At 44.3% G+C, this 11,131-nt stretch overlaps 1 protein-coding gene across 1 annotated transcript in view; it reads right to left on the minus strand.

Annotated features, from left to right (window-relative positions):
• The window catches only part of SHROOM3 (shroom family member 3), a 318,810-nt gene that overhangs the window by 6,668 nt on the left and 301,011 nt on the right, over window positions 1–11,131 (minus strand). The window lies entirely within an intron of this gene.

The following is an 11,131-nucleotide window of genomic DNA, read 5'->3' on the forward strand; positions in this document are numbered from 1 at the left end:
TTCCTGCTGGACAGGGTTCCACAAGTCAAATGTCACCATTCCTGTCTTTCAGATAGACGATGAGAGAGACTGACATCTATGTGAAGTCAGCCCAGGAGTTTTTAAGCCTCGTAGCTTGCATTTCCTAGGCTTGCCACTCTGAATGTTACCAGAGGGTACTTTCTTATAGAAAACCAGGTTATGCCAAATCCAAGAGCTAGTTAACTAAGCAACAACATTCTTATCACTTCAACCTCAGGAAAAGGCCTTCCAACGTTTTGGGATCCATTTCAACCTCACATCTTGAGAAGTATACTTTCTACAAAAGGAATTTAAAAAAACAGAGTAGAAAGAAAAGAAGGCAACAGATTCCTGTTTTCCATTACTCCTATAAATATGACTTCTTTTGAAACTAATATTGTGTCACTTCTGGAAGGAACTCCATTCTAAAAATCCTCATTATGGCTCTCAGTAGCTGGCATTTTAAGAAATAGACGTGATGATTTTTAATTTGCAAATGAGCTTAAACCAGTAAGGGTAAGTCTGTCCTCACATGGGGTGAGTGGTGAAGAGGGGGGGAGAACTCTTCCTCTGAGTTTCCACTGAACTCGGTGAACTAATTTTCTCAGGCTCCTTCAATCTAAGCAGGGTTCATAATATCCTTGAAATGTCCAAGTCCTGGCTTTAATTAAAGGTTATGGGTCAGCAGTGCTGGAAGGGCAGCCACCAAGCAAGCAGGGTTTGATGGGTAAGGACGGGTCAAAGAATTTGACACAGCTGAACAGCCATCAGGTTCAGAGTCTAGCTCATTCAGTCTTTCCTCTGCAGACCCTGTTAGGTTTTGTTTTTTCGTTTTAATTTTATTGGCGTATAGTGGATTTACAGTGGTGTGTTAGTTTCAGGTATATGGCAAAGTATTTCAGTTATACATATATTCATTCTTTTTTAGATTCTTTTCTCATATAGTTTATCACAGAATATTGAGTAGACTTCCCAGTGCTATACCAGTAGGTCCTTGTTGCTTATCTATTTTATATATAGTACTCTGTATATGTTAATCCCAAGTTTCTGATTTATTCCTTCCCCCCACTTTTCCCCTTTGGTCACCATAAGTTTGTTTTCAAAAACTGTCAGTCTGTTTCTGTTCTGTAAATAAGTTCATTTGTCTCATTTTTTAAAAATTAGATTCCACACATGAGTGATATCATATGATGTTTGTCTCTCTGTCTGACTTACTTCACTTAGTATGGTAATCTCTAGGTCCATCTATGTTGCTGCAAATGGCATTATTTCGTTCCAGTCTATGTCTTTTGGTTGGAGCACCTAATCCATTTACATTTAAGGTAATTATCAACATGTATGTTCTTACTGCCATTTTGTTAATTGTTTTGGATTTGTTTTTGAAGATCTTTTTTCTTCCCTTCCTCTTCTGTTCTCTTGTGATTTGATATCTATCTTTAGTGTTGTGTTTGGATTGCTTTTCTTTTCTGTGTGTGTATCTACTGTAGATTTTTGGTTTGTGGTTCCCATGAGGTTTTGATATAGCAGTCTGTATATGTGCAAGATTGTTTTAAGTTGCTGGTCTTTTAATTTGAAATGCATTTCCGATATCCTGCATTTGTACTCTCCTCACGATTGCTGGTTTTGCTATCATATTTGTGTGAGGATGATTTCCTACCTTTATGTTTGCCTTTACATACCGTGAGCTTTCCAATTCATAATTTTCTTGATTCTAGTTGTGGCCTTTTCTTTACTGCCTAGAGAAGTTCCTTTAGGATTTGTTGTAAAGCTGGTTTGGTGGTACTGAATTCTCTTAGCTTTTGCTTGTCTGTAAAGCTTTTGATTTCTCCATCAAATCTGAATGACAGCCTTGCTGGGTAGAGTATTTTTGGTTGTAGGTTATTCCCTTTCATCACTTTAAATATATCATGCCACTCTCTTCTGGCCTGCAGTTTCTGCTGAAAAATCAGCAGATAATATTATGGGGATTCCCCTGTATGTTATTTGTTGCTTTTAATATTTTTTCCTTTGTCTTTTTTTGTCAGTTTGATTAATATGCATCTCAGCACGTTCTTCTTTGCATTTATCTTGTATGGGACTCTCTGCTCTTCCTGGACTCGAGTGTTTCCTTTCTCATGTTAGGGAAGTTTTCAGCTATAATATCTTCAAATATTTTCTCAGGCCCTTTCTCTCTTCTCCTTCTGGGACCCAAATAATGCAAATGCTGGTTTGTTTAATATTGTCCCAGATGTCTCTGAGGCTGTCCTCATTTCTTTTCATTTTTTCTTTATTCTCTTCAGCCGCAGTGATTTCCACCGTTCTGTTTTTCAGCACACTTATTCATTCTTCTGCCTCAGTTATTCTGCTATTGATTCCATTTGGTGTATTCTTCATGCCAGTTATTGTATTGTTCGTCTCTGTTTCTTTGTCCTTTAAATCTTCTAGCTCTTTGTTAAACATCTCTTGTCTCATCTCGATCTGTGCCTCCACTCTTTTTCTGAAATTTTGAATCATCTTTGATATCATTACTCTAAATTCTTTTTCAGGTAGGTTGCCTATCTCCACTTCATTTAGTTGTTCTTGTGGGGTTTTTTTTTTATCTTGTTCCCTTGTCTGGAACATATTTCTCTGCCATCTCATTCTGTCTTTCTGTATTTGTGGTTGCCTTCCCACTGGCTGCAGGATCGTAACTCCTCTTGCTTCTGGTGTCTGCCCTCTGGTGGATGAGGTTGGTCCTGGGGCTTGTGCAGGCTTCCTGGTGGGAGGGACTGGTGCCTGCCCACTGGTGGGTGGAGCTGGGTCTTGTTCCCCTGGTGGTCAGGGCCATGTCAAGGGGTGTTTAGAGGTGGCTGTGAGCTCAGTACACCTTTAGGCAGCCTGTCTGCTGGTGGATGGGGCTGTGTTCCTATCCTGCTGCTTGTTTGGCCTGAGGCGTTCCAGCACTGGAGGCTGTAGACTGTTGGGTAGCACCAGGTCTTGATGCCAAAATGGCGACCTTCCAGAGAGTTCAAGCCAATCATTATTCTCTTGGACCTCTGCCACCAGTGTCCTTGCTGCCCCCAGTGAGCCACAGCTGACCCCTGCCACCCAGGAGACCCTCTAAGATTCGTAGGTAGGTCCAGCCCAGGCTCCTATGGAGTTTACTGCTTTGTTTTGTGTCCCAGTGTACGTGAAACCTTATGTGCACCCTCCAAGTGTGGAGTCTCCGTTTCCCCCAGTCTTGTGGAGCTCCTGCACACAAGCCCTGCTGGCCTTCAAAGCCAAATGCTCTGGGGGTTCCTCCTCCCGACGCCAGACCCTCAGGCTGGGGAGCCTGACGTGGGGCTCAGGACTCTCACTCTTACGGGAGAACCTCTGTGATATAGTTATTTTCCAGTTTGTGGGTCCGCCACCCAGTGGGTATAGGATTTGATTATGTCACGAAAGCGCCCCTCCTACCATGTTGTTGTGGCTTCCTCTTTGTCTTTGAATGTAAAATATCTTTTTTTGTAGGTGCCAGTCTTCTTCGTCGATGGTTGTTCAGCAGTTAGTTGTGATTTTGGTGTTTCCGCGAGAGGAGGTAAGTTCATCCTTCTACTCTGCCATCTTTTTCAGAAATGAGGAGCTGCTTTTAGTTTGGATGCTTGCTGTCTCTTTCCTCAGCATGTGCTGGCCGTTATCCCCTTGATACGAGGTGTGAAGGTGCAGTGGTCCTTGTGCGCTCCCAGGACAGTGGGGTCAGCGCTTGGCACCTGCTCTGTTTTGGTTTTTCAAAGACATCAACAGCGGCAGAAGAACCAGAAGCCTGTCTGTACGGGAGCTGATGTGTACTCTGGGCTTTAGGGGACAAGGAATGACAGAATAAGATGAAAATGTCTAGGGGTGATACAGGGAGGTTTCTGTGGGAAGAACCAATATACATTTTGCGGCATTCTGACTTCCAAAAGCTGTTGGCTGGGCTGTAAATGTCATACATCACAGCTCGGCATATCTGCTAATACCAGTATTACTGAGCAGTCACACCAGTCACTTCTGGCTCAAAGGTTGTACATTTGGATGGTATTTGAATTTTTCAAATTTACCAAGCCCTTAAAATATGGAGATTTGGATTTTAAAATGTAGTTAAGAGGGATTTGAGTAACTGAAGGCAGCAAGAGAAAGTTCGCTGTATTAAATAGCCATTTCTATGTCAGGCAGATCTCTTAAAAAAAAAAGCGCACGAAAAAACTACCAACTTACACCCATAGAATTCAATGGGGAGAGAGAAGAGGTGTTTCGATTTAAAAAAATAACTTATTAGTCTCTCAGGAGCTAATTAATTTGCAAAATCATTGCCATGTATCCACTTCGTATCTGGCAGAAACTGTTAACTCACCCTACATGAGCTGCTACTCATAAGGTTCTCTCTGTAAACGTGGCTTAACAGATCCTCCCTCGCACCTCACCATCTGCATGCAGAAATCTTGCTGGGTCCTGTCCCACCTCTTCCCTGCTCCAGCACCAGCTCGAACGAACACTGGACCAGGAGTCAGGAGACCCAGCTCTGACAGAAAACTCACAGGCCAGTCACCTGACCTTTTGTGTCTGTTTTCTCATCCACTGCAAGGGCATCCTAATGCCTGCCTAAAACTAATAATAATGTTTAGTTACAGAGCTCTCTGTCTGTGCCAGGCACTATTTAGGTGTTTTCCTATTCAGTTACTACTCACAACAACCCGATGAGACGGGTACCGTTATTATCCCCCTTTTACGGATGAGGAAAGGGAAGCGGATAGAGGTTCTGTCACTTGCCCAAGCCCAGGCAGCTAGAAAGCGGCAGCACCAGGCTTTAAATCCAGGTCCTCCGGCTGCAGGGTTCAGGCTTCTGATCGCTACATTAAAACAGCTCAGAGGAATGTTGTGAGGCTCAGCTAAGATAAAGCGTGTGCAAGCACTCTGGAAAATATAAAAGTATTTATTATACACATTCAAGTTGTTACTGTGTTGCGCTATCGTTAAGATTAGGCAACACCTGGAAGAACACACACCAGTCATCTGGGTAGATGCCCCTAGGGGAACATACCCAACTCCCCCCCGCCCCCCGCAACACTGCTTTGTCTTATGCTGGGAGGACTTGTGCTGACAGGGTTGCCAATAACATCACTACACACACAGCTGGTCTCGACTGATGGCCTGTCTTGATCTAAACAGAGTAATTCAGGACCCTTAGCCGCATGGCTAGGGTTTGGGGACAGAGTGGAGTTCAGGCTCCAGCTGGTAAAAACTGGGACTAGATCAAGACATTCAGTGTGAGGATCCAGGCAGCAGCATGTGACTGTTTTCTTTAGCTGCATTTCACCCCATAGAGAAGTCAGGGGCAATTTCTGTCCTGAGAAAACCTGCATCCCATGTTGTGTGACCTATCAAAGCAGAAAGGTTGCGGGGGCCTGACTGCCACTTCAGATTCTCTAGCACATTCTCTGTCAGGAGTGGTTCTCATTTCCTCTCGGGAAGGCTTGTGACCAGAAAGTTGTTCGGTCTCTTGGTTCTGGGTGACAGGAATCTCTGACACACAAGAAACGTTATTAAATTTCTTTAAATTCAACAAAACATCCTCCTCCCTCCCCGAATGACCTCCTTGTTTTTCCTATGTCTGTTACCACAGTCACCGAGGCCAGGAACTCGGGAGCCAGCCCTCCTCCTTCCTCTCTCCCATGCTCCGTGTCCAATCTGCTACCGGATTCTGTCTCTTTTGCTTCCTTTAAAAAAAAAAACTAAATCCATCTGTTTCTCACTGCTCCTACCGCAGCTCCCTTAGGCCCGCCTCGTCGCTTCCTGGCCCAGGTGGCTGTAAGTCCCTCCCAACTACCCTCTCTTCCTCCCATCTCACTGCATGCACAGCTTCCCTAAATGTAAATCCACCGCATCTCCCTCCCCGCTGGTAAACCCCTGGGAGAGGGACTGATGATGGCCAGATGGCGGGAGCCCACACCAGCCTCTCTCCCCTCTCTCCTACAGCGAACACCCCTGGACCCTGAAGAGGGCTCTGCAAGGTTAGCTGTGGCAGTGCGCCGGGGAGGGGAGCCACGCCTGAAGTACGACCCAGTACAGGGGTGAGTTTCCTGCTTTGCCCCCTTTTATGTTCTGGTTCTGCCCTGGAAATAGCCTCAATGCTGAACTGCACAGAGGGTGTGGCAGCAAAAATGCTGCTTTCTGTGAGATAAAGCAGGTGGGGGAATCCTGTTTCTTCCTCTTCCCTCTCTCCTTTTTCCCCCTGCCCTTTCCCAGCCCTGCCCCCCAAAGTGACCCTCCTTGCAGAGTGCACGGTGCAGTGGTGGCACAGGCACTTAACACCCCAAGAGAAAACCTTTCTGTCCAGAGGAACGGGGACAATGACCCTATGGACCGAAGAGTGTGAGGGGAATCCGCACTATTTTTCTCTTACTGAGGATAGTCCCAGCCATGCAGAATGGCACGGCCGTGCAGGCTGCCGTGACACCACAAGAACTTGTTGTCCTATTTCTAGCCAGAGGCCCAGGTAAAGGGGCCGCTGGGAGCTGGGAGTGGGGTGGGGTGGGGGGCGGTCAGGTGGAATACTGGACAGGAGAGAGCAGGAACAGGAGACCCCCTAATTCGGTGTCTGAACTGCCTTAGGTCCAGGCTCACCCTCAAGCTGCACGTGTGTGGGACAGACCCAAAGAAGCACGGCAAAGACTCTGAGAACTGAAATGTGACAGAACAACTCACCCAAGTCCCAGGCTCAGCCCTGAAAGGTGCCTGTGTAGGACAGTCACATATAAGACAGCAGAGGCTCTGAAAACTGAATCGACACTGGAACCAACAGCCAGAGGTGGGACAGAAATTGTAGCCTGAACCTAACTAGGCTGCCTGCTAAAACAAAACAAAAAATCAAGCTTCTTCTGAGGATTTTCACAGAACCCAGGACTTACACCATAACAAACACTCAAAATGTTCAGGTACAATATTACTCAGCATGAAAAGAACCAGTAAAATGTGAACAGCCCTCAGGGGAAGACAACCAACAGGCGCTAACCCTGAGATAACCCAAACGGGACGATAAAAGCCTCTAAAATAGCTTTTGTAGCTATGCTCCATGGTAGAAGTAAACACTCTTGAACAGACAGACACTACAAAAAAGTGAATGAATGGAAATTTTAGAACTGGAAACTATAATATCTGAAAATTTTAAAGAAATCACTGGCAGAATAGAGGCAGCAAAGTCAGTGAAACTGAAGACAGATCAATAGAAATCATCCAATCTGAATGAACTGACAGAAAAGATTAAAAAACATGAACAGGACTTCCCTGGTGGCGCAGTGGTTAAGAATCCACCTGCCAATGCAGGGGACACGGGTTCGAGCCCTGGTCCAGGAAGATCCCACGTGCTGCAGAGCAACTAAGCCCGTGCGCCACAACTACTGAGCCCGAGCACCCTAGAGCCCACATGCCACAACTACTGAAGACTGCGCACTCTAGGGCCTGCGAGCCACAACTACTGAAGCCTGCGTGCCTAGAGCCCGTGCTCCGCTACAAGAGGAGCCACCGCAGTGAGGAGCCCGCGCACCGCAGTGAAGAGTAGCCCCCCGCTCGCCGCAACTAGAGAAAGCCCGCGTGCAACAACAAAGACCCAAAGCAGCCAAAATAAATAAATAATCAAAAATATAAAAAAGCCTTAAAAAAAAAAATGAGCAAAGTTTCAGAGATCTGCAGGACAATATCAAAAGGTCTAACATTTATGTCACTGGAGTCCCAAAAGAGAAAGAGACTGGCACATAAAAAAATATTTGAAGACATACTGGCTAAAAACATCCTGAATTTAGTGAAAGACATAAGTTTACAGAATCAAGAAGCTTAGTAAACCCCAACAGGATAAATCAAAGAAAGTTAGGCCCATACATATCATAACCAAACTGCTGAAAATCAAAAAATTTGAAAGCAGCCAGAGAAAAGCAACACATTGCATATAGGAGGAACAAGTATTCAATGGCTGTGCGTTCCTCATCAGAAACCATGGAAGCAAGAAGAAATGGGACATTTTTAAAGTGCTAAAAGAAAAAGAATAGTCAACCCAGAATTCCGTATCTAGTAAAAATTCTTTAGAAATGACAACAGAATACAGACATTCTTAGATGAAGGAAAACTAAAAGAATTTGTCACCAGCAGGCAAATGCTTCAAAAAAGAAATGCTAAAGGAAGTTTTTCAGGCTGAAGACAGACCAGAGGAAAACTTGAAACTTGTAAGAATAAAGCAAGAGCGACGGAAATAGGCAGCTGAGAACCATGTGGGTCACTAATGATCTCTTGGGGAAAGCCAGTTCTGAGGAATAACAGATTTTTTTGCCTTTTGAAATATTCCACTAAGTCTCTAAGCCAAAGCCTTTTGGCCTTCAGAATAGAGAATCATGAGATCTGGTTAAGCGGATTTTTGCCCAATAGATATGGCAGGGTTTAGCCAAAGAATTGAAAGCCCTAAGTGTTAAACTGTCTTTAGATTTTATGTATGTCAGAAGTTCAGGCAGTGATTGTTTTATATTTTAAGTAATACTTATATTTACTTGGAATATTACAATCCATCCTCTAGGATATATAAATAAAAAGTATATTAAAGTAGAACTGATTGGAAATGCTAGTTTCAAAATATTAATAAATCGGGATTCTAGTTTCCACTGACTCTTAGTTTCCCGCGTAGAAATACATCTTAGGTTTACTAACTTTAAACATTAGGCAACAAATTGTTACTTTGCAGAAGTTGGTAGAAGGTGACACTCTGCCTTAGAACCATCTTGACCAAGCATCATGTTTTAAAACCATCCTTAGGGAAAATAAAAGCTTGTTATATATTGGGAAGAGAACTGCATTTTCAACTTCACACTGAATATATTAATAGATGCCTTCAACAACATCAATTAAAGCCTGCATATTTTCTCTCTTTCCAGATCAGATATGTAAATGCAAGTGACACACAAATTCTATTACACGTTAATAAACCTGTAGTTGCTTAAAACGAAAAAATCTCATAGGGTTCTCCACTGCCACACGGTAAAATCCAAACTCTTTGGCATTTCAGACAAAGCCCCACGTGACCTCCACGACCTGCCGCCGTGGATCCCCCCGGCCTTGTCTCCTGCCATTCGTGGCCTTTCTTTGTTATTCTCTAAGTTTGGTAATTTCTAATTTAATCATGAGAATTTATTTTATAATACATTCCCAAATACCAGACCTCCTGCAAGTATCTTTCTTCAATACATATGCGCTCTCCATGTTTTCTCACACGACTACCTCTTCTCCCACGCTGTTCCCTTTGTCTTGAGTGTCCCCTCCTTCTCTTCTTGTCCTCTTGTCCTGGCTCACTCTGATTACTTCAGCGTCAAATGTGACAATATTGGCGTCAGAGCAGCTTTGTGTAAAGAAGGTAATAAGGCACTAAGTAAAAAAAAAAACCATAGCCCACATCCGGGATTAAGAAATGCTTGACAAATGGTACCTACTGTCATTTCCTGTGAGGACTAATCCTCTTATTCCTTCGTGTTCTCAGGCTAAAAATACTTCTTGCCACATAATCCTCAGAGTGAGAGGGTGATAATAAAGTGATGAAAAAGCAGTTAAAAAGTAAAATTAAGACGGGGAGGAAAAAGCAACAAGCAGTTTGCCACACTGCTACTGTAGAGCAGGGTACGTCTACGTGCAAAAAACGAAACAACCAAAAACTGTAAAATGTTCTGTTAAAGATGTCCTGGCAGGGCTTCCCTGGTGGCGCAGTGGTTGAGAGTCCGCCCGCTGATGCAGGGGACACGGGTTCATGCCGCGGTCCGGGAGGATCCCACATGCCGCGGAGTGGCTGGGCCCGTGAGCCATGGCCGCTGAGCCTGCGCGTCCGGAGCCTGTGCTCCGCAAATGGGAGAGGCCACAACAGGGAGAGAGAGGCCCGCGTACCGCAAAAAAAAAAAAAAAAAAAAAAAAAAAAAAAGATGTCCTGGCAACTTGGTACTTAAAATGATGTTTATTATAGCTCCCTCTTTGGGATAAATATAGACAGACTATAGCAATGTGGTTTTTCCCCCCAATCCCATTAAGTGGGAGCCGGGAGGCGAGCTATGAAGCAGGCGAGTACATGGGGAAATTGGGCTGGGAGAGCATGCGTTACGAACAGCAGCTGCATCGTATCAGCATGTCAGCCATGCACTGTGAGCCCAATGAGGCTGGGACTGTAGAAGGGAGAAGAATACCACTGACGGAGGTGCTTCTAAAATCCTTCAATCCTCCTGCCCCATTGCTCCCTGCTCCCACAGTCTATATCCTGTGGTCTCATTCCAACACATAAACAAGAGAGCTTAGGACACACATTATAGAATAAACGAAACAGAATCACATAAGAAAGTTTCCCCTGGAATTGGCACCACTGAGAAACCCTTACATTCCCAGCTCAGCATCAGGCAAGCTTTAACAGAGTCCTTTCCTTTTCAGCATGCAGGCCTGAGTTGTATGAAGAGCTGTGAGCACAGTGGCAGGCAACCCATGTGGGGCTATAGGGAAAGCAGCCGGGCAAGAACTTTCTCCCCTTTGGGCACAGCCAGGCTTAGCTCTCCATGGCGTATGATCATTCTTAAAATGCTTTACATTTAAAATTTCTGTAGGAGCAGCAAATGCTAACAACTAAATTCCAATACTGTGCTTTCAAGCTGTTTATTGAGGTATGACAAAGAGAGTTGGAAAATTTAAAGAGGAACATTTCCTTTTCTTGGAAGTGTCTTTTGACAATCGGTCTCTCTTTCCTTAGAGTTTCTAGGTTTTATAGTTTTCCTTTTGACCACGAAACATGAAATGAAAATTGTGCAGACCACTGGCATTGGCTGGTCAGCTGCTGAGAACGGTGTTGGGGTCCCTGTGTTAGACCAGGAAGCAGCTATGTGACTTGTAGGAAATACCTTAATCCCTCTAACCTTCACTTTTGTCATTTGTAAAAACAAAAATAACAGGAGAGACGTGAGGCAACTGCTCCAAGTGCCCTGCAAGTAGAGAATCTCGTGCTGGTTTGGCGAGGTTGGTGATGTGACAGGCCTTTTCCCCTCCTGCTGTAAGGGGCCAATAACCCTGCTAGGACCTCGACTATCTTTCTGGGGGGAGCAGAACAAAGGCCCTCATTTCTTTTTTTTTTTTTTTTTTTTTTTTTGTT

This window comes from Lipotes vexillifer, unplaced genomic scaffold, assembly GCF_000442215.2.
Source record: "Lipotes vexillifer unplaced genomic scaffold, Lipotes_vexillifer_v1.1 scaffold749, whole genome shotgun sequence".
Lineage (NCBI taxonomy): Eukaryota > Metazoa > Chordata > Mammalia > Artiodactyla > Lipotidae > Lipotes > Lipotes vexillifer.